This window comes from Phoca vitulina, unplaced genomic scaffold (assembly GCF_004348235.1).
Source record: "Phoca vitulina isolate PV1807 unplaced genomic scaffold, GSC_HSeal_1.0 scaffold6, whole genome shotgun sequence".
Taxonomy (NCBI): domain Eukaryota; kingdom Metazoa; phylum Chordata; class Mammalia; order Carnivora; family Phocidae; genus Phoca; species Phoca vitulina.
In genome coordinates, this window is record NW_022589709.1 from 43,053,466 (window position 1) to 43,076,451 (window position 22,986).

Genomic DNA, 22,986 nt, shown 5'->3' on the forward strand with positions numbered 1-22,986 from the left:
GACAGTCCAGAAACTGATGGTTCTAAACTTTTAGACTTTATAATTGTGGTCTCAACAGAGATTTTTATAAGGGTACTTTATAGTTTACAAGTTACTTATTGATTTTATTTGATCCTTTAAGGCGAGCAAGAAACATAGTCTTAGCGCCATTGTGTAGAGAAAGTGAGTGAGGCTCGGAGAGATTTAAAAATCTTGTCCCAAATCATACAGGCTTCTGAATAAGTAAATACAATGATTTATTTAAAAAATAAATAAACAGGGACGCCTGGGTGGCTCAGTCGTTAAGCGTCTGCCTTCGGCTCAGGTCATGATCCCAGAGTCCTGGGATCGAGTCCCACATCAGGCTCCTTGCTCAGTGAGGAGCCTGCTTCTCCCTCTCCCTCTGCTGCTCCCCCTGCTTGTGCTCTCTCTCTCTGACAAATAAATAAAAATCTTTAAAAAATAAATAAATAAATAAATAAATAAATAAATAAATAAATAAAAATAATAAGGTATAACTCTAAGAAAAGCTGTGGTGCTGTTTTTCTTTGATATTGAGCCACATGGAAAAACATCATTTTACTTATTATTAACTGTACACAGGAGACTAGAGAAAATTCATCAGATAGGTTTATCATGCTAAAGAACATAAAATATGGCAACTCATTCAGGACCCCTCTCACTCTAGAGAGCTTTCTTTCTTTCCTTTCTGTTCTCACCTTCACTTAATAAACTTTCACTTCACTTCAAAAAAAAATAAACATAAATTATAAAGGAAGCATTGAATGTTGACACATACCTATCTCTTCTTCATTCAATAAATAAATTTTATTTATTTACTTACTTACTTATTTATTTTTCTTAAGTTCCTAACACCTTACTCATTCACAAAATAGTTGCTGGGTTTGTGCATTAATTAACAAAAGGAATGAGGTATGGGTTTAGGGTACATAATCTTGCTAAATGTTCATGTACAAGTTTTAAACCAGTAAGGCCATGGGTTCAAATCTGTGTTTTACAAAGATAAACACAGTAGCATTAGAAAGAATGGATTATACTTTAGTTTTTAAATGCTTATTTGTGCAGGTACTATGATAGGTCCTGTTACCAGTAAAAACTTAAAAAATACAATCAAAATATAAAATAAACATGAAAACAACAAATATTAATGACTATAAAATAAGGTATATAATAAATAAAAATCTACAAATGCCATAACAAATATACTTGAGACAATTATGAAAGTATAAACAAAGAATGCTTTGATTTGGTTTGGGTTTGTAAATTTGTCATCTATAGGTGACAGTGAAGTTGATGCTTAAAAAATGTTAGAATTTGAAAGGCAGTGAGAATGGAAAGGCACTTTAAGTGGAGGACAAATGTGATTAGAAGCAAAGGTAGGTAAGGTGAGACAGGTTTATTGGAAGGTGTGAAAAGCAGACAGGAGTATGAATTTATTTCATAGGATAGTGGTTTGCAAACTGCACTAAAGAACCCTTCTATGAGGCCATTTCAATAGCCTTTAAGCTCTTACGAGATCAGAACTACTCATATATTTTGCATAGTGGGTTTCTACGTAAAATTTCATTTAAGCACAAGATTCTACAGCTAAAAACTTCAGAAACCGCTGCAAAGTGACAGAGCATTATGAATTTTTTTCAACAAAAGAATGACAAGATAAATGATCTATTTAAAAAAATAATTTGGCACATATATTTTTAGACTTTCCTTTCTCTCTCTCTCTCTCTCATACATACATATTTATATATTAGATCTTATAAAATTTACCTAACTTAGGTTTGGCTATCTGAGGCTATACATTTATTTAGGAGTATTTGCTAGCCTTCTAGGTAGATGCTCAAAGTCAAGATTATGCTTTGATGTGAAAGTAACATCACTCAGTGAGGAGGCTGCTCAAATCTACTTGTTACTGCATGTAAGTGATTCACAGCGTATAAAGGAAAAATTTTCAGTGCCCCAAGTGTTTTATCTGCATGATGCCAAGACCCCAGATAGTGGCAGGCATTTGGATGGTTAAATTTTCCACTTTTCATTTGAAGGCTTTGGTGTCACACAGACACTGCTTCAAAAGACATGTCTTTAAGGATTAGATTTATAGAGTTCTTCATAAAGGAGAAGACAAAAGAGACCACTTAGTTTGAACATCTATAAATGTAAATGTATTCCTATGTAATTATTTGGTCTTTGAACCTCATAAAGAACATCTGGCACTGGAACTCTGTAATTTCTAAGGCTAATAAACTGATATTGTGGGATGGCTTCATGCTTGAAGAGGGCGTATATTTCTATGGAATTCAGTAAGGCATTTGTGTCTGTACATGGACAGAATTAATCCTAAATGCAAATGCTAATACAGCAAGGTATTTGGCTTTGTAGCCTGTCAAAAGCACTCAGTGCTATTCGTCACGGTGCTTAATTTTATCACAAAATATCTGTCTAAACACATTAGTGTTCTTAAGATTCTGAAGCCTTATTATTTCAGGAAACAAAGGATTTGAAATATTTTATCAGTTTCTAGGTAAACTGTGATTATAACCTTTTGCAACTCTTTAAATAATTGTTACAATTTTGGTAGAAATGTCAGAATGCAAGAAAGCTTTTTTTTTTCTAATGCGATGTTATAAATACAAGTTTATTTCATGCCTGAAACAGCAAGTATCATGTGAATTCCTGAAACTCATTTTCCTATGACTCACTATGTGACTACAACTTGAGAGACTGAAAATACTATTACCCAATTAATTCTGAGTTAGTTAAGTAAAGCAGCAAGATGTAAGTGACAAAATACTGAAGAGAGAACTACTTAATTTCTTAAGTGATACAGAGAAGCAGAAGTAAAATGAATGTGCATATGTTTCAGACATTCAGTATCTTTTTATTCACTGAACAAATACTTACTAAGTGCATACTGTGCCAACACTGTTCTAAGCAGATCTGAATAAAAGCCAGGCTCTCAGTTTAAGGGGCTCACAGGTGAATAGAAGAGATAGACACCTGCCTACAAATGTAGGCGAAACACTCTTAAAGGAATGCCACCTAATATATAATTAAATTGTACCACATTAACTGATGCTCTCCATTCCTCTCATAACACATAATTGATTTCCATGGTATCTGAAAGTTAGGGTAATTTGGGGATGCTTTTCTGCTTTCACTACCATTAGTGTTGCATGTTTACCAAGAGAACTAGCTACTTTTCCCCATCATGTTTATGCTAACTGAACTTGCTATTAGTTTAATTTTTAAAAAATACACAGTGTATATAATAAAGTGACACAGCTTACGTAATAATAAAACATATGCCCATGTACCCATAATCAGCTTAATAATAGAACAATACTAATTTTTATATTAGTATTTTATAATAGAATACAAATTTTTATAATATCATAACTAAATTAATATTACATAGTGGAAAAATATGTGTATGAAAGAATTATAGATGTGAGCACAGTGAGAATGTTTTGGAAATAATTGATAAGTCAATAAAATTGATCATAGATTTTAGATTTTATTGACTTAGGGAATGAGTGAAAAGGAGGAAAAGTTGAGGAAAAAATCATAAAAGTCATGAAATACATATATCATCAGGATTTTATATCTTTAATTTCTCATTCCACTTGAGTGAGATTAAAACTTGAATTGTGTATTTAAAAAAAATTTTAAAAATAAAACTTGAATTGTGTATGAAAGATGATGTAAAACTTTAATCAGCAGATTCATACTCAAAGAACTTTGGCCCAATATCATAATATTGGCACATGAATGTACATTAATGTCATGAGTTAAAATAAAATGCTTCTCATATGAATGTCTGTTTGACTACTTACTTTCAAAGACATTTTTTGTTTAATTGAAAAAGGACGCAGTTCAAGGATGACATATTAAAGAATTTCAACTTTAATTATAATATAAGGAGAAGTTTTGAAGAAGGTATCTAGAAGGACACCTTATTCAAGTGTTGACTAAATGCCACACCCTCAGTCAGGTCTAATCAGATGATCCTATCTAAAGCAGCCTTCTTCAGCTGTCTTCATTCTTAAATCGTGGTACTATCACTACCAGTCACCACAGTTTACTTCCATATATTTTCTGTCTTCTTCACAAAAATAGGGGTTTCATGAGAGCAAGGACTTTGTCTTGTTTACCACTTTATCTTCAATGCTTAGACAAGAGCAGGCACAGAGTTGCTGGTCAACAAATATGTGCTTGGGGTGCCTGAGTGGCTCAGTCGGTTAAGCATCTGCCTTCAGCTCAGGTCATGATCCTGGGGCCCTGGGATCGAGCCCCACGTCGGGCTTCCTGCTCAGTGGGGAGACTGCTTCTCACTCTCCCTCTGTCTGCCACTATCTCTCTCTCTCAAATAAATAAATAAAATCTAAAAAAAACCCAAAAAAACAAAAAAAAAACAAATATGTGCTTAAGGGTCATTTCGAGACTCAGGGGCGGCTTGACTCATGCTAGGGGAATTCATATGGATCTGGAAGGCATTTAGAGTTCTGAAGTACTAGTGCTGAGGCTTCAGGGACAACTGAGATGCCCCAGGAAAAGGGATGAGAAAAAACAATCCCGTAAGAGCAAGCAGCATGTGCCAAAGGTTGCATCTGTGAAACTATATGGCAAATGTGCAAGGAGTTCACAGAGATGCACTGATGGATTCTTATGAGAAAGTGCTAGAAAACAGGTTGGGGAAGAAATGTTTGGGCCAAATCATAAAGGACTAAAGATTTTGTATTTCATTTTGTAAGTGACGGAGTTTTGCTCTATTTCAAGCATAAAAAATGACATGTTCATTTTGAAATTACATTCATTTTAAAAGGTAGCATGGATGGGTTTGGGATAAATGGGTGGTGGGTATTAAGGAGGGCAACATCGCTTGTTATGATGAGCAATGGGTGTTATATGTTAGTGATGAATCACTAAGTTCTACTCCCGAAACCATATTACACTATATGCTACCTAACTAGAATTTAAATAAAAATGTGAAAAAAAATGTAGTATAGGTATTAACATGGAGAAACAAATAATGAATGTACTGGAATCTGGATGTCAATCAGGTCAAAATTATTAAGCATTTGCTGAATTTTTGTGCAACTAGGGAGATTTTGGTTGCTTGACACCAATCATGTATAAGACTACCTGGGACAGTCTAACTGAGTCTCAGGAAATGTGGCTAATTTTACAAATTTGGCAAACATTTCCCAGGAGAATCTGCACTTGGAGGATAGATCGCCTCTTATCCTTAAATATGTTCCATTCTGAGGGTGGGGAGAGAAATGCTAGAATAGTGGAGAACCTCTAGGGAAGTGAGAACATTCTGACATGTTATCATGCTGGTACTCAGCCTCTTCTACTAGCTTTGCTGATTCACGTGGAGCTCCATGGGGCCACTCAGAAATGCAATAATTTAAAAGCAGACAATATTTGGGTTACTTGACAATAATCCTGGCCAAACAAGGTGGTCTTAGATGAATGAAACACGCAGCTGTTTCTTTATGGCAGACGCTAAACATTTTTGTCCTTATTAGCACTATCAATATGAATCTGCATAGATTTTTATATTATTTAATATCTCTCTTGATATCTCCTCTGTGAGTCGATGATAATGACAGAAAAGGTAAGAACCAGAAATGGAAAACAAAATTTTCCTCTCAAAACTCAGTTATTCAGTAATTTCTTTCATTTTAGAATCACAAGTAAATGACATTAGCTAAGACAACCCAACTGATGGGTATAAAAACCTTTAAAAAAAAAACCTTGAGTAAACTACTATTCTTATGTCTTGTGTTTAACTTACCAGGTAGATAAGAAGTACTTTTTTAGGAATACAGAGAAATTGCTGAATAAGAACTCTTAATTTAGAGATAATTCACATTTTAAAATTTTAGTTTCAGTGACTTAATGTTAGCGATAAATACTCTTTTAAATTTTAGAGAAAGGGATCTTAAAATAATAAGCTTTTGGCATACGTATTAAGTGTTACTTAAAATATTTCCACAGCAAATAAGATGTATTCAAAAGATTTCAATTATAATGAATAAACCAAAAATTTGGCTGCAGTATAATTTTTAAAATTAGAGATTTTAAAATGTACTCTAACTTCAGAATTTTATCAACCTATCTTCAAAACTTTTTCTTGTTATAGCTAACCAAACTGTATCCTAGATGAAATATAGGAAATAGGGGCGCCTGGGTGGCTCAGTCATTAAGCGTCTGCCTTCAGCTCGGGTCATGATCCCAGGGTCCTGGGACTGAACCCCACATCGGGCTCCCTGCTCAGTGGGAAGCCTGCTTCTCCCTCTCCCACTCCCCCTGCTTGCGTTCCCTCTCTCGCTGTGTCTCTCTCTGTCAAATAAATAAAATCTTTAAAAAAAAAAAAAAAAGAGTTGGGGGTTCAAACTACTGGATAAGTTACTTTTGGAAAATTTATTAGTTTCCACTGGTCTTAGTAAAACCTCTTTTTGGATAATCCTATTTATTTTTTAAGGTTTTTAATATTTATATTTCTTTCTACAAACAATTTCAACTATAGCTTTCATATATGAGTTTCTTATACTGGATAATCCTATGTAATCATATGGTGTCAATTACCAACTATCTGGATATGATCCTCAAGTCTGTAACTTCAGCTTCGCTATTTCCATGCTACAGAACCATACATCCAACGGTCTTATGACAACTACACCTGTATGACCAGTAAGTAACTCTAACTCAATATGTTAAAAACTGAGCTTACCATTTCTCTCTCTCTTACATGTTTCATATCCACTGGCATCACCATTTATCCCAAACCCCCAGAAAAAAAATCTAGGAGGCAACCTTGATTTTGCATTCTCTCTCACTGGCCACATTAATTCAACCATCCAATCTTACCTATCTTACTGCCTTCTAATGCCTTATGTTTTAATCCATCAACTTACCTGGTTCTTCATCATACTACTTTATTTAGGACATTATTATTTCTTACCTGAATTACTACAAAATCTTAATTGCTATGCTTGCTCATTTCCGATCCATTCTCCACACAATGCAATATACACTGCACTCTGAAGCAGACAGATCTTCATAAAAAAAAGATTTTACAGTTTCCTGTATCTGCCAAACTACAGAGGAAGCATTGTATTACTATTAAGATGGGGCCTATCTGGGGTACCTGGGTGGCTCTGCCTTTGGCTCAGGTCATGATCCCAGTGTCCTGGGATCAAGTTCCATATCGGGCTCCGTGCTCAACAGGGGGCCTGCTTCTCCCTCTGCCTCTTCCCTCCCCCACCACTTGTGCTCTCTCACTCTCTCTCTCTCTAATAAAGAAATAAAATCTCAAAAAAAAAAAAAAAAATGGGGCCTATGGAGCTAGCCACCAGGGTTTGAACTTTTGATCTGCCACTTACTAATGTGTGATTTGGGGCAAGCTCCTTAATCTGTTTATATTTCCTTCTCTGTAAATCAATGTGGTAACAGTAGTACCTAACCCATGGGGTGTTATGAGGAGTAAATGACTTAATACTTGTGAAGAATTTATTATAGAAGCTAGCATACTATAAGCATGCAATAACTGTTAATAATGATGATGATGATTAATGTTATTATATTACCTTCCTCTGGACATGCTTGGTCTTAAGAATCATTAAAATCTAAACTCAGTATTGCTATAAAGGTTTTCTATGATTTGGCATCTGTTTTTCTACTTTGATCCCTTCTATTTTCTCACCTCTCCTACCTTCTTTATCTGGTGATATTAATATACTCATTCTGTTATTTTGTTATTCAAGCTATCATTTGAAGCTCTTCGATTATTAGATAATTTCTAATTATTAATTTAATTTGGTTTTTAAGCTTTAAACTCAAGAACTTCATGCATGAGGCATATACAGCATTGCAATATATTTTTCAGCTTGTTTCTCCTTTCACTTTCTTAGTTTTGAGGTTATTTTTCTTATTTCTAATAATGATTCATTAGTAAGATATCCCTAGATTACACTGCAAATGGTCTTTTTCTGTGAAGTTCCTCTACGTTACTATACAGCTAATGGAACATTTCATTTGGTTTGATTCATTACGGTATCTAAACACTTCCTGATCTTGTTGCAAGATGTTACTTACTGCCTACTAGGTCTTGTAAAGTAGATTGAGCATACAATTTATTATCTTCACTGGATATTTTGGAGTAGAAAAGGGGTGCTATTAATGTTATGTGGAGACAAAAGATGTAAAATGGCACTCTTCTGCACAAACTTAATTGTATGGTCACTCTGTTTCTCACAGTAAACCCTCAACTTAGGTTTTATTTATAGCTTCCATTTTATAGCTAAGTAAACTTGTCTGAATGAGTGACAGAACTGAGGATTGGATCTAGAGCCATTCTTTGATGTCCGTATTCTTTGTACTACATAGGATGCCTTAATTTATAGTTCTTTTGACTTTTGATGTCTGCACTCAACTAACTTATCTCTAAGAAGACTTTCAAAAAGGAAGAGAATCCAAATAAATACTTGAAAGAGAAGAGGAATAGTGCTTACTGATGGAAACATTTTTACCGATGTGAAAACTGTGAAGTATCTTGAAAAATAGGACTATCCTATCAAGACTGGATCACCCTGTCCTCTCCAAAAGTTAAAAAATAATTGTAGTAACTTAGTCAAAGCAATACTCTATAGCATTTCCTTGATCAGTTACTAATTTATAAAAAAAAAAAAAAAACAGCTGAAGCTTCATCTCATTTTTATGCAAATAAATGTTAATATATTTTACTGTGCTCAATACTAACATATATGTATGTATTTATGACATATCCAAAGTAATCATACTGTTCCCCCTTGTTACTGTGGAATTATTATTTTTTGTTCTCAGTCCTTCATAAAATAAATTATGTTTCAGTTGCAGAAAGAAATCCAGCTTCAGTGTATATTAATCTAAGTAAGAGGCACTATGGCATCTTATAAATATTAACAGTTTATTCTGAATTTGTAAGTTTGAATTTACTGTGATTTTTAAACTGCTTGTGACTTATAAATTATATATCCATCCAATCTCATGCTGGGTAATATTTTCAAAGTTTCAAAACTGAAATATGCTTTCTAGGGGGCATCTGTTTTGAGAAAATGAATACAACAGAGTTATTATGCTTTGGATTTTTAAAACATATTGGCTCATCCTTATGATTATTCATCATGACTCCAAAGGAGCAAAATAAAACTTAAATCACTTTCTATCTGTAGTATAAGAACAAAAAGTAAGCAGACAACAGCTAAGAAGCAGTGGTGAGAAGATCACTAAGTAGAGCACTAATTCTTTTACCTTGTCAGAACCAGAACAAGGTACTTGAAGCAATCAGCCATTAAATTCCTTAGGGGAGAAGACAGATAACTGGAACCTTCCATGTGATAGAAAAAGTAGGGGGAAAAATGGAAGCCAGCACAAGAGCCGTGGTTATGGCTGGAACATTAAATCTGCCTTTGCAATGACCTGATTAAACTCAGATCTGGGTCATGTGTATCATCTGAATAGATATGTTCATGTTTTCAAATCAAACATTATTGCTGTACTGCATGATTTAGTGTCATTTAGGATAAACCAACATGTTTTAAATGATATAATAATTTAGATTTATACACAAAAAGAACAAGATTATTAAGAGACCCAAGCCTTTGAGCTCCAGAACATAAATTTGCGTGCAGCAATGTAGTGTAGATACTGTGTTGACACAATCTGACACCACAATGAAGGTTTTAAGACATTAGTATTTGTCTGACCATAAAAGGACAGCAGTGTTTCATGTATTCTACAGGTACATGTGTGAATGGTAACCTCGAAAAAGTTAGAGAAATTGTATTTTGGCTATATTGAGGTTAGAGGTAACAAAAGTAGCTAATCAGCTATTTAACAGTATTTAAAAAATACAAACTATCAGGAAAACCAAGAGAAGGTAGAGTGAGGCAAGACAGCAAGAAACAGGCTAAGAAAAGGTTAAAAAAAAAAAGGTCTAAGAGTAAAAGTGATTGAAATATACTCTGCCTTTGAAAATCTGAAGTCATTAAAGTGATTAACTAGAAGACTGGGGATTAATTTCAATGGAAGTATTCCTTACTTTATGAAAGAATTAACCCACAGGATTCTTTAATAACGTCTTACATATTTTGCGAAGTGTTATCTACTTATCAGAGCCTTGGGACAAAGAAATCTGTAACTGAAGCATTAGAAGCAGAGCTAATGGAAGATTAATCAGAAAAAAAAAATTTTTTTTTTAAAGTAAAGTAACTCTGAAAGTAAAAGTAAGCCAGTAAAGAAGGATGCCTATTCTTAAATTTGGATATAAACTTAGGATTTCCCCAATGAACTGCAGTATCATTGACCGAATCTTTTTTTTAGTTACAAATAGTAACATAACATTCTGCCTACCAATCCAACTTGCAAAGATTGCCCAGGAATTAACATGAAGTAAGGAGTAAGAATTCAGAATTTTGTAGAAGAAAATGGAAATCAATTAAGGAAAATCAGGGCACTTAATATGTGTTGCAAATGGAGCAATGTACACTACATCATCTCTTGTTAAAGTAGGAAATTTTGCAAAGAAGTGGCTTGAGGCAATGTATTTTTTCCCCAAAAATGTGCTGGAGTGAATGTGAAACTTACAGAAGTTCTATACTTTGGATAGTTAAGATCAGCTCTGAGACATGACTATCTGAAATTGTACTGTTGATGAACATTCAATCTCAAAGATAAGGTGCTTTAAAACTCTTAATCTTCCTTCTCCATCTTCATTCCTCATCTAGATACAACTCCTGCCCTTCTTGCTTTTTCTCTTGCCTTCTCCATGTAAAAATCATATGTGCAGCACATATTTTAATCTGTCTTTGTGGGGCAAAGAGAGTGGTAGCATATCTGATTTTACCACATTCACTGGAGTAGTTTTAGGCCAGTGTTTCTGTTTTAACAATACATATTATGCATCACTTATAACCTTCTGGCATCTCAATTTGACAAAACTTATAGCAGAGATGGTGAGTATGAACCGATAGGTTAAGAAAGAAAATACATAATAAAATTTAAATGGAAGCATTTAATTACTGAGATAAATCTGAGCATATATAGATGACAAAATATTTGTGAAGGAAATGTAGAATGAAGTATACTTATTGGTATACTGTACTCAAACAATGGGAATGAAACTGTATTGATCTTTTGTCATATCTTTAATTTTAATATTCATTATTTTTTACATAAAGTAATAAATTATATTTAAGTGTTCATGACATTCGGACTACCAAGTAACAATTTTCCGCTGATAACTATGATTCTATTTAGAAGTATAAATGAAATAATTTGCAGGAGCATAATTCCTCTGTTTGCATTGATTTGCATAAGTATAGCATTGTTTATGCAAACAAATGAAGGTAAGAACAAAGAAAGCTAAATAAATCTGCACTTAGTTTTCATTTCAAAAATTTTTAATTATGCACATCTGTAGATGTTTAAGAAACACAATTAAGCAATTAATCTTTGCATAAATAGGCCAAAAAGTTATGAAAACATTAGCAGAGGGTGTGACTGTTATTTGAATTTCTTATTTATATATTTTTCTTTTCTTCAAAATAGCATAATTGAATGACTTAGGTACTTGCAAATGTGTCACTGAGTTAATCAATGGATAGAAATAACCTGCATTAGAAATGAATCAGAATATGGCCTAAAGCAAGGGTTCCAAAATTTGGTTAGGTATCATAACCTCCAGGAAAGTTTTTTGTTTTTTTGTTGTTTTTTTTTAAATACAGATACTGAGGCTTTCTCTTTAGAGATTCTGATTCAGTGAAAGGTGGAAACTGAATTTTTTTTTTTTTTAAAGATTTTATTTATTTATTTATTTGAGAGATAGAGAGAGAGAAACAACATGAGAGGGGAGAGGGTCAAAGGGAGAAGCAGGCTCCCCGCTGAGCCGGGAGCCCGATGTGGGACTCGATCCCAGGACTCCGGGACCATGACCTGAGCCGAAGGCAGTCGCTTAACCAACTGAGCCACCCAGGCGCCTGAAACTGAATATTCTTAAAAGGAATCTTAATAAGTGTTTCATTTCCAATAATCTATTCTAATCTTTCTCCATCACATTTCTCTGCCTACCAGTATCATTTTCTCTCTACACATATTTCTTTAATTTAGCTCTATTGCCATATTCTCAAGGGTCTGCAGGTTCTCTAGGTTTTTATTTTTTGTGATTACATTTTCACGGTAACTTATTGTATGATTCCACTTATATGAAGTGTTCAGAAAAAGCAAATTCATAGGGGCAGAAAATCAGGGGGCCAAAGGTTGAAGGAAGAAGGAAAATAGAAGAGACTGCTAATGGGTACAGGATTTCTTTGGGGTGATGAAAATGTTCTGAAATGATAGTGGTGATGGTTGCACAATCCTACAAATATACTAAAAACCACTTAATAGTATAAAAGGATGAATTTTATGATATAGTAATTATATATCTCAATTTTTAAAAAGTGATGAAGCAAAAACAATTTTTGATGATAACATAAAATTTGATATTAGCATGTTCTGGATTATTCATGTTATTGCTAAATAACCTCTTTCATCTGCATTCATTAATTTCAAGTTGTAGTACTTTATATTCAGAAGTAAATGAAAAATAAAAAAGAGGAGGAGTAAATAGTAGGACAACCAAAAGCCAAAGCTGCAGTTTTTCAGATGGAGGAAAACAGTGGGAGAATTGAATCTTTACAGTACTTACATTACATACACACGCCAAAGGCAAAGACTATGCGACAGAGAGTTGGCACCATCCTCATGTTGTGATCAGCATTTGGTGTCCATAAAGCAAAATCCTTGAAACTAAGTTGGTGCTGTACATGCCATCCATATCCAGCTAATATTTTATTTGTGTGGGACCTTTTCCTTTCATGGTTGATGTGATAGACTGTGCCACCTCTGGAGCCAGGCCTCCCCTTTTGTATCTCACTTTTAGGTTTTTTGTTTGTTTGTTTTTGTTTTTTAGTGTATTTCAGAAGAGAAGCACAGTCAAAACTATGAGGAGGAATTAAAAATAATCTCAGATCATCTCTATTTATCTTGTCATTAATTACCGAAGGATTTTCTTAAGAATTTTATTACATGACTTTAAAAGAAAGCCTCACATGAAACACAATGTGTCAAATGACTGATTCTAGGGTCTTCCACATACTCTTCAACCTTATTAATATGTTTATTTTTCTGAATTCTTTTTGGGTGAAGCCTTTTAATTGGAAAAGTGATTTTTGGTGTTACTAAGGCTTTCATTTTTTAAAAAGTATACTTTACACACAATGTGGAAAGGCAAGAATTGAATTATAAGCAAGTACTATTAATAACAAAACAAAATATTAACCAAAAAATGTATTCAAAACCCTTTAGAAAGGGTTATTTTAAATATGAGAAGATGATGTCAAATGCTCACCATATTAAAAAGTAAAAGTCCCAGGAATGGAGGAATCATAATATTGCAATAAGAGTATTTTTTCTTGACTTGCTGGTTAATAACTAAAACCAGTTTACTTGTGAGTTTACTGTGTATCTGGACTTGTGATAATGCATTGTATGTGTTATATGAATTCTGTTTATATATGAATTCCATTTTACAGTAGAAGACATTGAAACTTAGAGAATTTAAATAACTTGAACATGTTTTTAAAAAGAACCCTAAAAACAACAACCGAAAGTGATAAATGACAAGACCTAAAGGTGCCTAACACGTGAACATTTTTTTTAAAGATTTTGTTTATTTGAGAGAGAGAGAGAGCAAGCATGAGCAATGGGGAGAGGCAGAGGGAGAGGGAGAAATAGGCTCCCTGCTGAGCAGAGAGCCTGATGCTGGGCTCGATCCCAGGACCCTGAGATCATGACCTGAGCCAAAGGCAGACGCTTAACTGACTGAGCCACCCAGGCGCCCAACACATAAACATTTTTGACTGAAAGAATGAATATATAAATGAACTCAAGTCATCTGTCTGTAGAACTTGCTTTGATTGACATTATATAATACCACCCAAAGCCATGTGGTCTTTCCCTTCTTTTTTATCCTTCTTTGCCCTTCCTCTTTCTTATTCTCAAGAGTCTGTAGATTCTCTACGTTTCTAAAGTTTGTGATTAAATTTTGATGATAACATTATATTATGCCATTTATATGAAATATCTAGAATAAGCAAATTCATAGAGATGGAAAGTAGATTAATAGTTGCCAGGAATGGGGGTTGGGGGTGGCCGGAGCACATCTTACTGTGCTAATTTGGTATAAGCAACAAAGTCATATTTAGTTCTCCTTTATTTTTTTTTTTTTTTTAAAGATTTTATTTATTTATTTGACAGAGAGAGACACAGAGAGAGAGGGAACACAAGCAGGGGGAGTGGGAGAGGGAGAAGCAGGCTTCCCGCTGAGCAGGGAGCCCGATGTGGGACTCGATCCCAGGACCCCGGGATCACGACCCGAGGTGAAGGCAGACGCTTAACGACTGAGCCACCCAGGCGCCCTAGTTCTCCTTTTTTGCATACGGTGAAATCTCTTGAAGAATTCTAATATATCTTACTCCAAGAACTTGAATGCAACATTTGAATGGAAATTTAAACTACTTAAGCCCATGATGAAGACAATATGTGATAAATATGTGACAATTTTAACAATAGTGACAAATTACAAAATACAGATTAATTGGTATATTAGTGGAAATTATTTATGTTGATTAAATTGCTAAAATTAGTAAAATGATGGTGAGATATGTATTCTTTCCAATAAGAGCATGGCTATAAAGGTTAATCTATGATAGTGTCAGTTAAACCTTATTTATGATAATGTCAGTTAAGCATTCATATCGCTCTTCTGATATTTGACAATACATCAGTCTAATTTAGAATTATTGTAAATCTAATTTTTGTCCCTTTGTTTGGATTTTCATAAAGTAGCCCATAACTTTACAGGACTATTTATAGTATTTTAAATACCTTTAATTTATAGTATTTTAAAACTTTTTCAATTTCAAAAGGATGATAGATTACTTCCCTTTTAAAACTAGATAACCAGGCGCCTGGGTGGCTCAGTCGTTGAGCACCTGCCTTCAGCTCGGGTCGTGATCCCAGGGTCCTGGGATGGAGCCCCGCGTCGGGCTCCCTGCTCGGCGGGAGGCCTGCTTCTCCCTCTCCCTCTGCTTGTGTTCCCTCTCTCGCTGTGTCTCTCTCTGTCAAATAAATAAATAAAATCTTAAAAAATAAATAAATAAATAAAACTAGATAACTGAAGATGTCTATAGTAATCAGCTAACAGAAAGCTAATAAGTTTATTTGGGAAAAACTTTTTGGATAACGAGAATTTCCACTCATGACTGAGGTTTTTAATATGCTACTAAGTTGTACACAATTGCCTCATTTATTCTTTTTTGGAGGGCTATTAAGTTTTGCTTACATGATAGTCACTTTAATTTCAGGAGGAAATAGAATCTTAATCTACCTTCCTTTTGTTTCAAAATTAGAGAATTTGATTTTAAATATTTTACTTTTTAATTGATTGCCAATTATCTTCCATTTTATTTTACCATTTTCATATACAAGGTATACAGTTCTGCTTCTCTACACTTTCCTTCTTCCTTTATTATTTTATTTCCTTCTGTTTCTTAGCAGTGGAATGATAAATTAATGTTTACTGCAACACATTATCTGTGTTAACTTATCAACGTTACCCATGGATCCATTTTCCTTTTCATCATGATAAGAAATGCACCATTTGATAAGAAAATATATCCCAGACAAGTATTTTGAGGTATTATGTTTTCTTGTTGGTATTCTCTGTAGGCATTGCTTCCAAGGGAAGAAAATTTGTCTTCTGTTGGCAAATTGTTATTCTGCTCATTACCTTGTTCTCATTATAATGTCTTCATCTTAGCAGTGCACAATTTCTGTGCACAATATATCTTGCTGTATTTATGCAGGTTTTAGTACTGAGATGCTGCCTTTGACATGACAGGGGCTGGTGTCCTGACAGGTAGATAAGAAATCTTCTATGAACTGAGTGATGGATCAACAGAAATAACTATCTGTGGTTAGATATGTAAGATCACCGATCTATATATTGAGTAAACATATATCATGTGCTCCTTGAGCACAGACCAGTATAAAATGATTTGAAGAATGTATAAAGAAAATGAAAAAACTGACTTTAACTAGTTTATAACCTAAAATCTGTGGTGCCCAAGTGGGGTGTCTCTCGATTGGATGAGGGCCCCAAATGTGGGACAATGATTGGGTGCAAGCTAGTGGCATGGGAGGTGAAAAAAATTCACCTGAGGCAGAACAAAAGAGAAGTTTATTGAATACTCCCTTGTGTAGGCATGACAGCAGAGAGGCTACCTGCAATGAGGTAGTGGGTAGGGGCTGTTTTTAAAGGGGAAAGATGAGGAGATATGGTGACTATGGAATTCTCTCTTTTTTGGAAACTGTGCCTAGTTTTAAGTAGCCTATTGGTCAGTTAGGACCTATGGATATTTTGTGGTGGGTCACTTGATGGGTCTGTCTGTATTCCATTGCTCAAGCCTGTATGCCTAAAAGCCACCTCTACATTTCCCTCCTGACAGATCAACAATAACAAATCTTTGGCATTTGGATGGAGGTCTCCTCTTCAGTAGCTTCTTCCCACAGAGATGTCCCTATCTAAACTTGTCAGTTGATCAGGGGTTCTGTGCAGTTATAGACCACAGCACGGTATTATATTAACATGCAAATAGGTGATTTGAGGGAAATTGCTTGGTGGTAAGGTCCATGGGATTTGGGGAGAGGATCCTCAGATGGTATTGCCCAGAATCTCTGTTGAACCATCATTTGTATACAGAATTGCTGGATTCTAGAAGAGACAAATTTAACAAAGAGATGAAAGAGAGGGGGACCAAAAATTAGGAGTATGAGTATTGAGGCTAGGGGTCCTAAGAAGGGAAGAAGTCAGAATAGACATGAACAGGTTTCTTCACAGGAAAACCATCCTTGTGCTGTGTGGTCCCAGAAGGAAGAAACTAAAAGGCTAAGATTAAAAAGACAAAGCTTGGCCTGAAAAGGGGTGATGATTGTATTATGAGAGCACGACATCAGGGGGAAAGCTCCAGGTAAATTATGATATCTGACTAGTAAATTCGGAGGTCACCCTGAAGGAAAAGGTTGAAACTGAAGTCTCAGAATTAGGAAGGAGAAATCATCAGAGTTTCGGGAGGAAAGTATTCAGGGAGTTTTTCTAAGACAATATCATAGAATGAGTATATGTGAGAGTCAGTATTGGCAGTGGACCGGATTCATCGTCCTTTAGGCTTCTGGGTGTGTATCATCTGAGTCTCCTTTGAATAACAGGTATAGATCTCCAACCAGCTTGCAGCTGTATTCTGAGGAGGGTTCCCTCTCTGGGGCCAGAGTGGTCTTGATTTTGGAAAGACGGATCCACAGGGAGAAGCTGTGAAGTTTTACCACTGTTGGAGTGGTAAAGGGAACTTGATAGGGCCTGGTCCAGATATGTTTGAGGATCTTTTAGTCCTGCAAAGAGTCTTAAGGTACACCTGATCCCCAGATATAAGTTTAGGATACATGTTACCTAATAAAGAGGGGCCAGGTTTTAGATTGTACTAGTTTTGGTGGTCATTAATGGCAGAGACAGTTTGCCCTAGGGTTATCCTTTGATAGTTGACAAAAATCTTCCTCCAGTCCAGGAGTTTAACCAATCGTTAAAGGAAACAGAGGGATTGGTTAAAGTGCCAATTTGAGTATTCATGTCTTCCAGTAACCATGTCACATTTTTGTGGTAATCTGGAATATATACATAAAACTCTGTTTTAATAAGGCATAGGTTATTCCTTGAGCTGCAGTCAGGATAAAAAGGGCCGTTCGGTTTTGGAGGACCATCTTTTGAATTTGTGGGTGACTACATGTCAAGCTTAGTTAAAGGTGGCTGCTGTATGCTTAGCATTTGTAATTTTATATCAACAGAAGTAGTTCCTGGACAAATATGACTAAGGGATATAACCATCAAGAAGCCCTCTTTGTTGCTGGCCAGGATGTGGAGAAAGGGGAACCCTCTTACACTATTGGTGGGAACGCAAGCTGGTGCAGCCATTCTGGAAAACAGTATGGAGGTTCCTCAAGAAGTTAAAAATAGAGCTACCCTATGACCCAGCAACTGCACCACTAGGTATTTACCCCAAAGATACAAATGTAGTGATCCGAAGGGGCACCTGCACCACAGTGTTTATAGCAGCAATGTCCACGACAGCCAAACTATGGAAAGAGCTGAGATGTCCATTAACAGATGAATGGATAAAGAAGATGTGGCATATATATACATAATGGAATACTACTCAGCCATAAAAAAAATGAAATCTTGCCATTTGCAATTGAACTAGAGGGTAATATACTAAGCAAAATAAGTCAATTGTCATATGATCTCACTCATATGTGGAATTTAAGAAACAAAACAGAGGATTATAGGGGAAGAGAGGAAAAAATAAAACAAGATGAAATCAGAGAGGGACACAAACCATAAGAAACTCTTAATCATAGGAAACAAACTGAGGGTTGCTGGAGGTGAGGAGGATGGGGGAATGGGGTAACTGGGTGATGGACATTAAGAGGGCATGGGATGTAATGAACACTGGGTATTATATAAGACTGATGAATCACTGAACTCTACCTCTGAAACTAATAATACACTCTATGTTAATTAATTGAATTTAAATAAAAAGAATAATAAAGATAGGGCCCCCCAAAAAGAAGAAGTCCTCTTTGATGTCTAGCCTTAACTATATCCTAATTATGAGGAATCACTGGCAAGTGATAGAAGACTTGTCTCAAGAGATAAGGGCATTTCCAAGTGTATCACCAATCCATCACAGGGAAAATGGAGCCATCCATTTTCTTCACAAGTCCATAACTAACTCCATGGAGTGGGCTACACCCTGACTTTTAGGCAACTATTTTGTCATTCCAGCCACACAGAATTGGTCGAGGTGCTGAGTTATACAATTGGGGAATCAATCCCATTTTCCAGCTGTTCAAATAATCATATGCCCATGGGGTCCTGTTAATATCCCCATAAAACAACAAGCATGAAGATGGTCTTCTATACATGAGCTATTGTAGCAACTTCTCTGAAGTTTACCTCAGGTTGGCTACCTTAGGCAAACAACATTCAAAGACAATAGAGCTAGCATTTAACATCTGCAAAGATGTGTTATAGAAACATAATTTTTCTCTCCAAAATCATCCTTATTTCCAGAGATAGCCAAATTAAGACCAGTTTGTTGGTAAAACAAGTCCAATTTTAACAAACTTGGCCTAATGATTTATATAAGCTCAGCAAGAATAGTGAGTGACTTTTCTAAGGGATCTAGATTGAACTTTTAGTAGCTTCTCTAGGCCAGAAGCCAAGCCAGGTACGTGCCATCAGACATGCCTGAAATACTTGTAGATTTGGGTGAATTCCTCTTCACAAGGTCTCCAAAGTATCTTGAGGTTCCTGCACCTGCCAGGAAGTGACATTCTTTACTCATCTGGGAAGGCTGCTGGGAACTCTGTAAGCAAGCTATCAGGCCAACATTTCCAAGGGGCTTTATGGCTCCATTTTTCATAAAGTCAATCTCAATTCCTTAAAGCTGTCCGGTCATATACGAGTCTATGCATGTCTTTCTCAAATATGACATTTTAATCAAAGCCTTGGTAAAATAACCAGTGTTTTTAATGGTGTCCTGTTATAAGGAAAACAGATTCTTATTGAACTTTTATGCAAATGACTATGATTGCCTTGGAGGAAATCATTTTGAATTTCAGAAGGTTCAGGTAAAGAGAAAAGTTAAATGCTGAATTTGTTTACAAATGAGTACTTTATCATATTTCTGTAAGTCATAGATATCTTAAGAGAAAGTTTCTTTAATCTGGAAGAGTAAACATTAGAGAACCAGCAATGTTTCAAACAAGAGTTACAAAAACTACCGTCATTTTCCTCAATTTATTTAGTCCCATATTATAAATTCTTGTTCAATTTGAATGCAGCTCTAGTTAGTTCTGGAAATCTTACCCATTTCAGCTTTATGATCTTAAAGATACTGAATACCTGTATTTGTCCTAAAAGTCCTTTTTATGAATCTCCTTGAAGATGACACTCATTTTGCAGGAGAAGAAGAACAATTATAAATGAGAAAAACTCAGAAATGGACATTGTTAACGATCTGAGAGTTCATTATGATGCAATTGACAAGTAAATTCAATTATTGTGCTGTGACAAGAGAACACTTAAATAATCAGAATATTGAGTGACAACCTTATAACAAATAAACAAGCCTCGTTAGTCAAAGAGACTTCATTTACAATTTAAATCTTGGGAAAGTTTGTTAAAATCTTAGAAAGTTTTAAAGCACATTCCTGAATAGGATTATGGGTCATTAAAGACCTGATAAAGACAAAACATAGAAACTGGTTTTTCTGGGCAAAGAAAAGAGAAAACAAAAAAAAAAAGAGAGAGAGAGAGAAAACAACTTTGTTTACATTTTCTTATCAAGAGCAGACCAACAATTCAAGAAAACTTGTCTTTTTAACAGAGAGAAGCAGAATTTCAATCTTATACCAGTGTACTTTTAAAATCCATTCCTTTCAATCCGAGTCCATCCTGACCACACATAAAATTCCTTTCCAAAGATTTCCCTTCACAAACCTTCTACAACTTTCCTCTGCATTCAGATTTCATCCCGAAGCCATTTCTCTCCAAACAACCAGTGTCATTTTAGGACAAAATTACTTTCTTTTACCTTCAACAAAAATGAACTCCCATTCTTTAGATCTTTCTTACACATACGGAGTTGCTTCCCTTATTTCCATCAGTCTTAATTACATTTAGTAGAATTTTAAGTTGTAAAAATCTTAGTCTCCAGTGAAGACGAAGTAGTAAGTAATTGTGAACAATTACACCAGAACTAATTAGATGGCAAATTTATGAATCAATTAAGCACAAAGCATGTTTTCCAACAGACCCAAATATCCTTAGTTTCTTTGTAAACCTATGTTCAGCTATCTACGCTTTAGTATTTTCTCTCTTTTGGAAAAGACTCAGATGTCCAATGAATTCAATCCAATTTATCATCCAAGCAAAACTTTAAAGTTTCAGGTTACCAAATACTATCTTAATTACCTATGAAAACTTCGAGACAGACAAAATTAACCATCACCTTAAATCATCTTTTGCTGACAAATTGCAACAGATATAACAGGAGCTTATCTGACCTTCAGTAATCCTTGGTAGAATAAAAGTTTCTTTTAATTTATTTGCTAGAGAGAGAGAGCATGCGCGCGCGAGAGCAAGCCAGAGTACAAGCAGGGGGAGCTGCAGGCACAGGGAGAAGCAGGCTCCTGATGCGGGACTCAATCCCAGGACCCTGTGATCATGACCTGAGCCGAAGGCAGCCAGGCGTCCCAGAATAAAAGTTTCAATTAGTTTAAATACCAAATTATGTTCCACCTCGGTCCACTTAAAAGTCAATTTGTTCCCCATTGGCAGTTTTTACCTGGGCACCAGTGGGGAAATCTGAAGTGGGCGGTGTGTGCAGGCTGCAACCCAAGGTGGTGCAGAGACAGGAGGAAGAGGGGGAGGCAGAGGCGGTGAAGCCCTGCCAGAAGGCAGAGAAAAAGGATCCCGGTTCTAAGATTTTTTTTTTTTTTTCTTATTTATCGAGAAAGACAGCAAGAGAGCACAAGTAGGGGGAGAGGGAGAAGCAGGCTCCCCACATCCTAGGACCCTGACATCATGACCTGAGCGGAAGGCAGACGCTTAACCTAGTGAGCCACCCAGGCGCCCCAATGTTCTACCTTTTAGGGACATAGCCCAAGCGGGAGTCTGAAGGAAGAGCGGGGGTCCCAGAGTGGGAAAGACCGCCTGCCAATTCCCAAAGGGGTGTTCTGCCAAAGGGACTGGAGGTCTGACTCATGGTCGGGATTTCAGTCAGGGCGACGACCCGACCTATATGAGGTGACAGACTTTTCTGGCGGCATCTCACCACGGAGAGGAGTCAGGCGAATACCTGCCACTGACCCTTTCGGCGTGCCCAACGACTTTGGGGTGTCCCATCGAGAGAGCTGCGGCCAACGGCGTGGCACTTCCTGTTGGGGCAAGCCCTGGCGACAGGTAGAGCCGGACACCAGTCTGACAGGACCCGGCTTGAAAAAGGAGCGGGAGGACTCACCACTGAGACGCGTCGGACCACGTTCGCCTGCAGACCAAGATGGCGGCTGGATCCGCGGGAACAGAGGAAAAGGGGCGGAGGTCGGAAGCAGCCCGGCGGCTGAGAGCCGGCCAGGTCCGAAAAGGGTCCCAACCCACTCCCTAACGTGCGGCGATCCGCCCTGGGTGAGCTGGCAGTTGTTTAAAGTAGATTCAGGCTTGGGCGCCTGGGTGGCTCAGTTGGTTGGGCGACTGCCTTCGGCTCAGGTCACGATCCTGGAGTCCTGGGATCGAGTCCCGCATCGGGCTCCCTGCCCAGCAGGGAGTCCGCTCCTCCCTCTCATTCTCTCTCTCGCAAATAAATACAATCTTAAAAAAAAAAAAATTTAAAGTAGATTCAGGCTTCTTATCTTCTTGATACAGAATTCATTATTCTTTTTCTTTTCATTTTGTTTGTTTGCTTTTTCTTTTTAAGGGACTGCTCTCTTTGTGATTCTAATTAACGACTGTATTTACAGATAGGATAATTTTATTGTGACTATATTAAATCATTAATAAGCAGACCCTTATACACTTCCAGGTTTCAAGGATGAAGACTGTAAATGAACTTTTTCCTTTCAGCAATTAGTCAAATTCCACACAGAATTTAAATGTCTTTAATAATTTTATAACAAGTCTAAATAACACTTTTAACCATACTGCGACTCAAAACGTTTTTTTCTTCTCCATTTATATGTAAGAAAAGGCAGAGTGCCATTTTGATTCATTGATGACAGTAGCACAGAAAA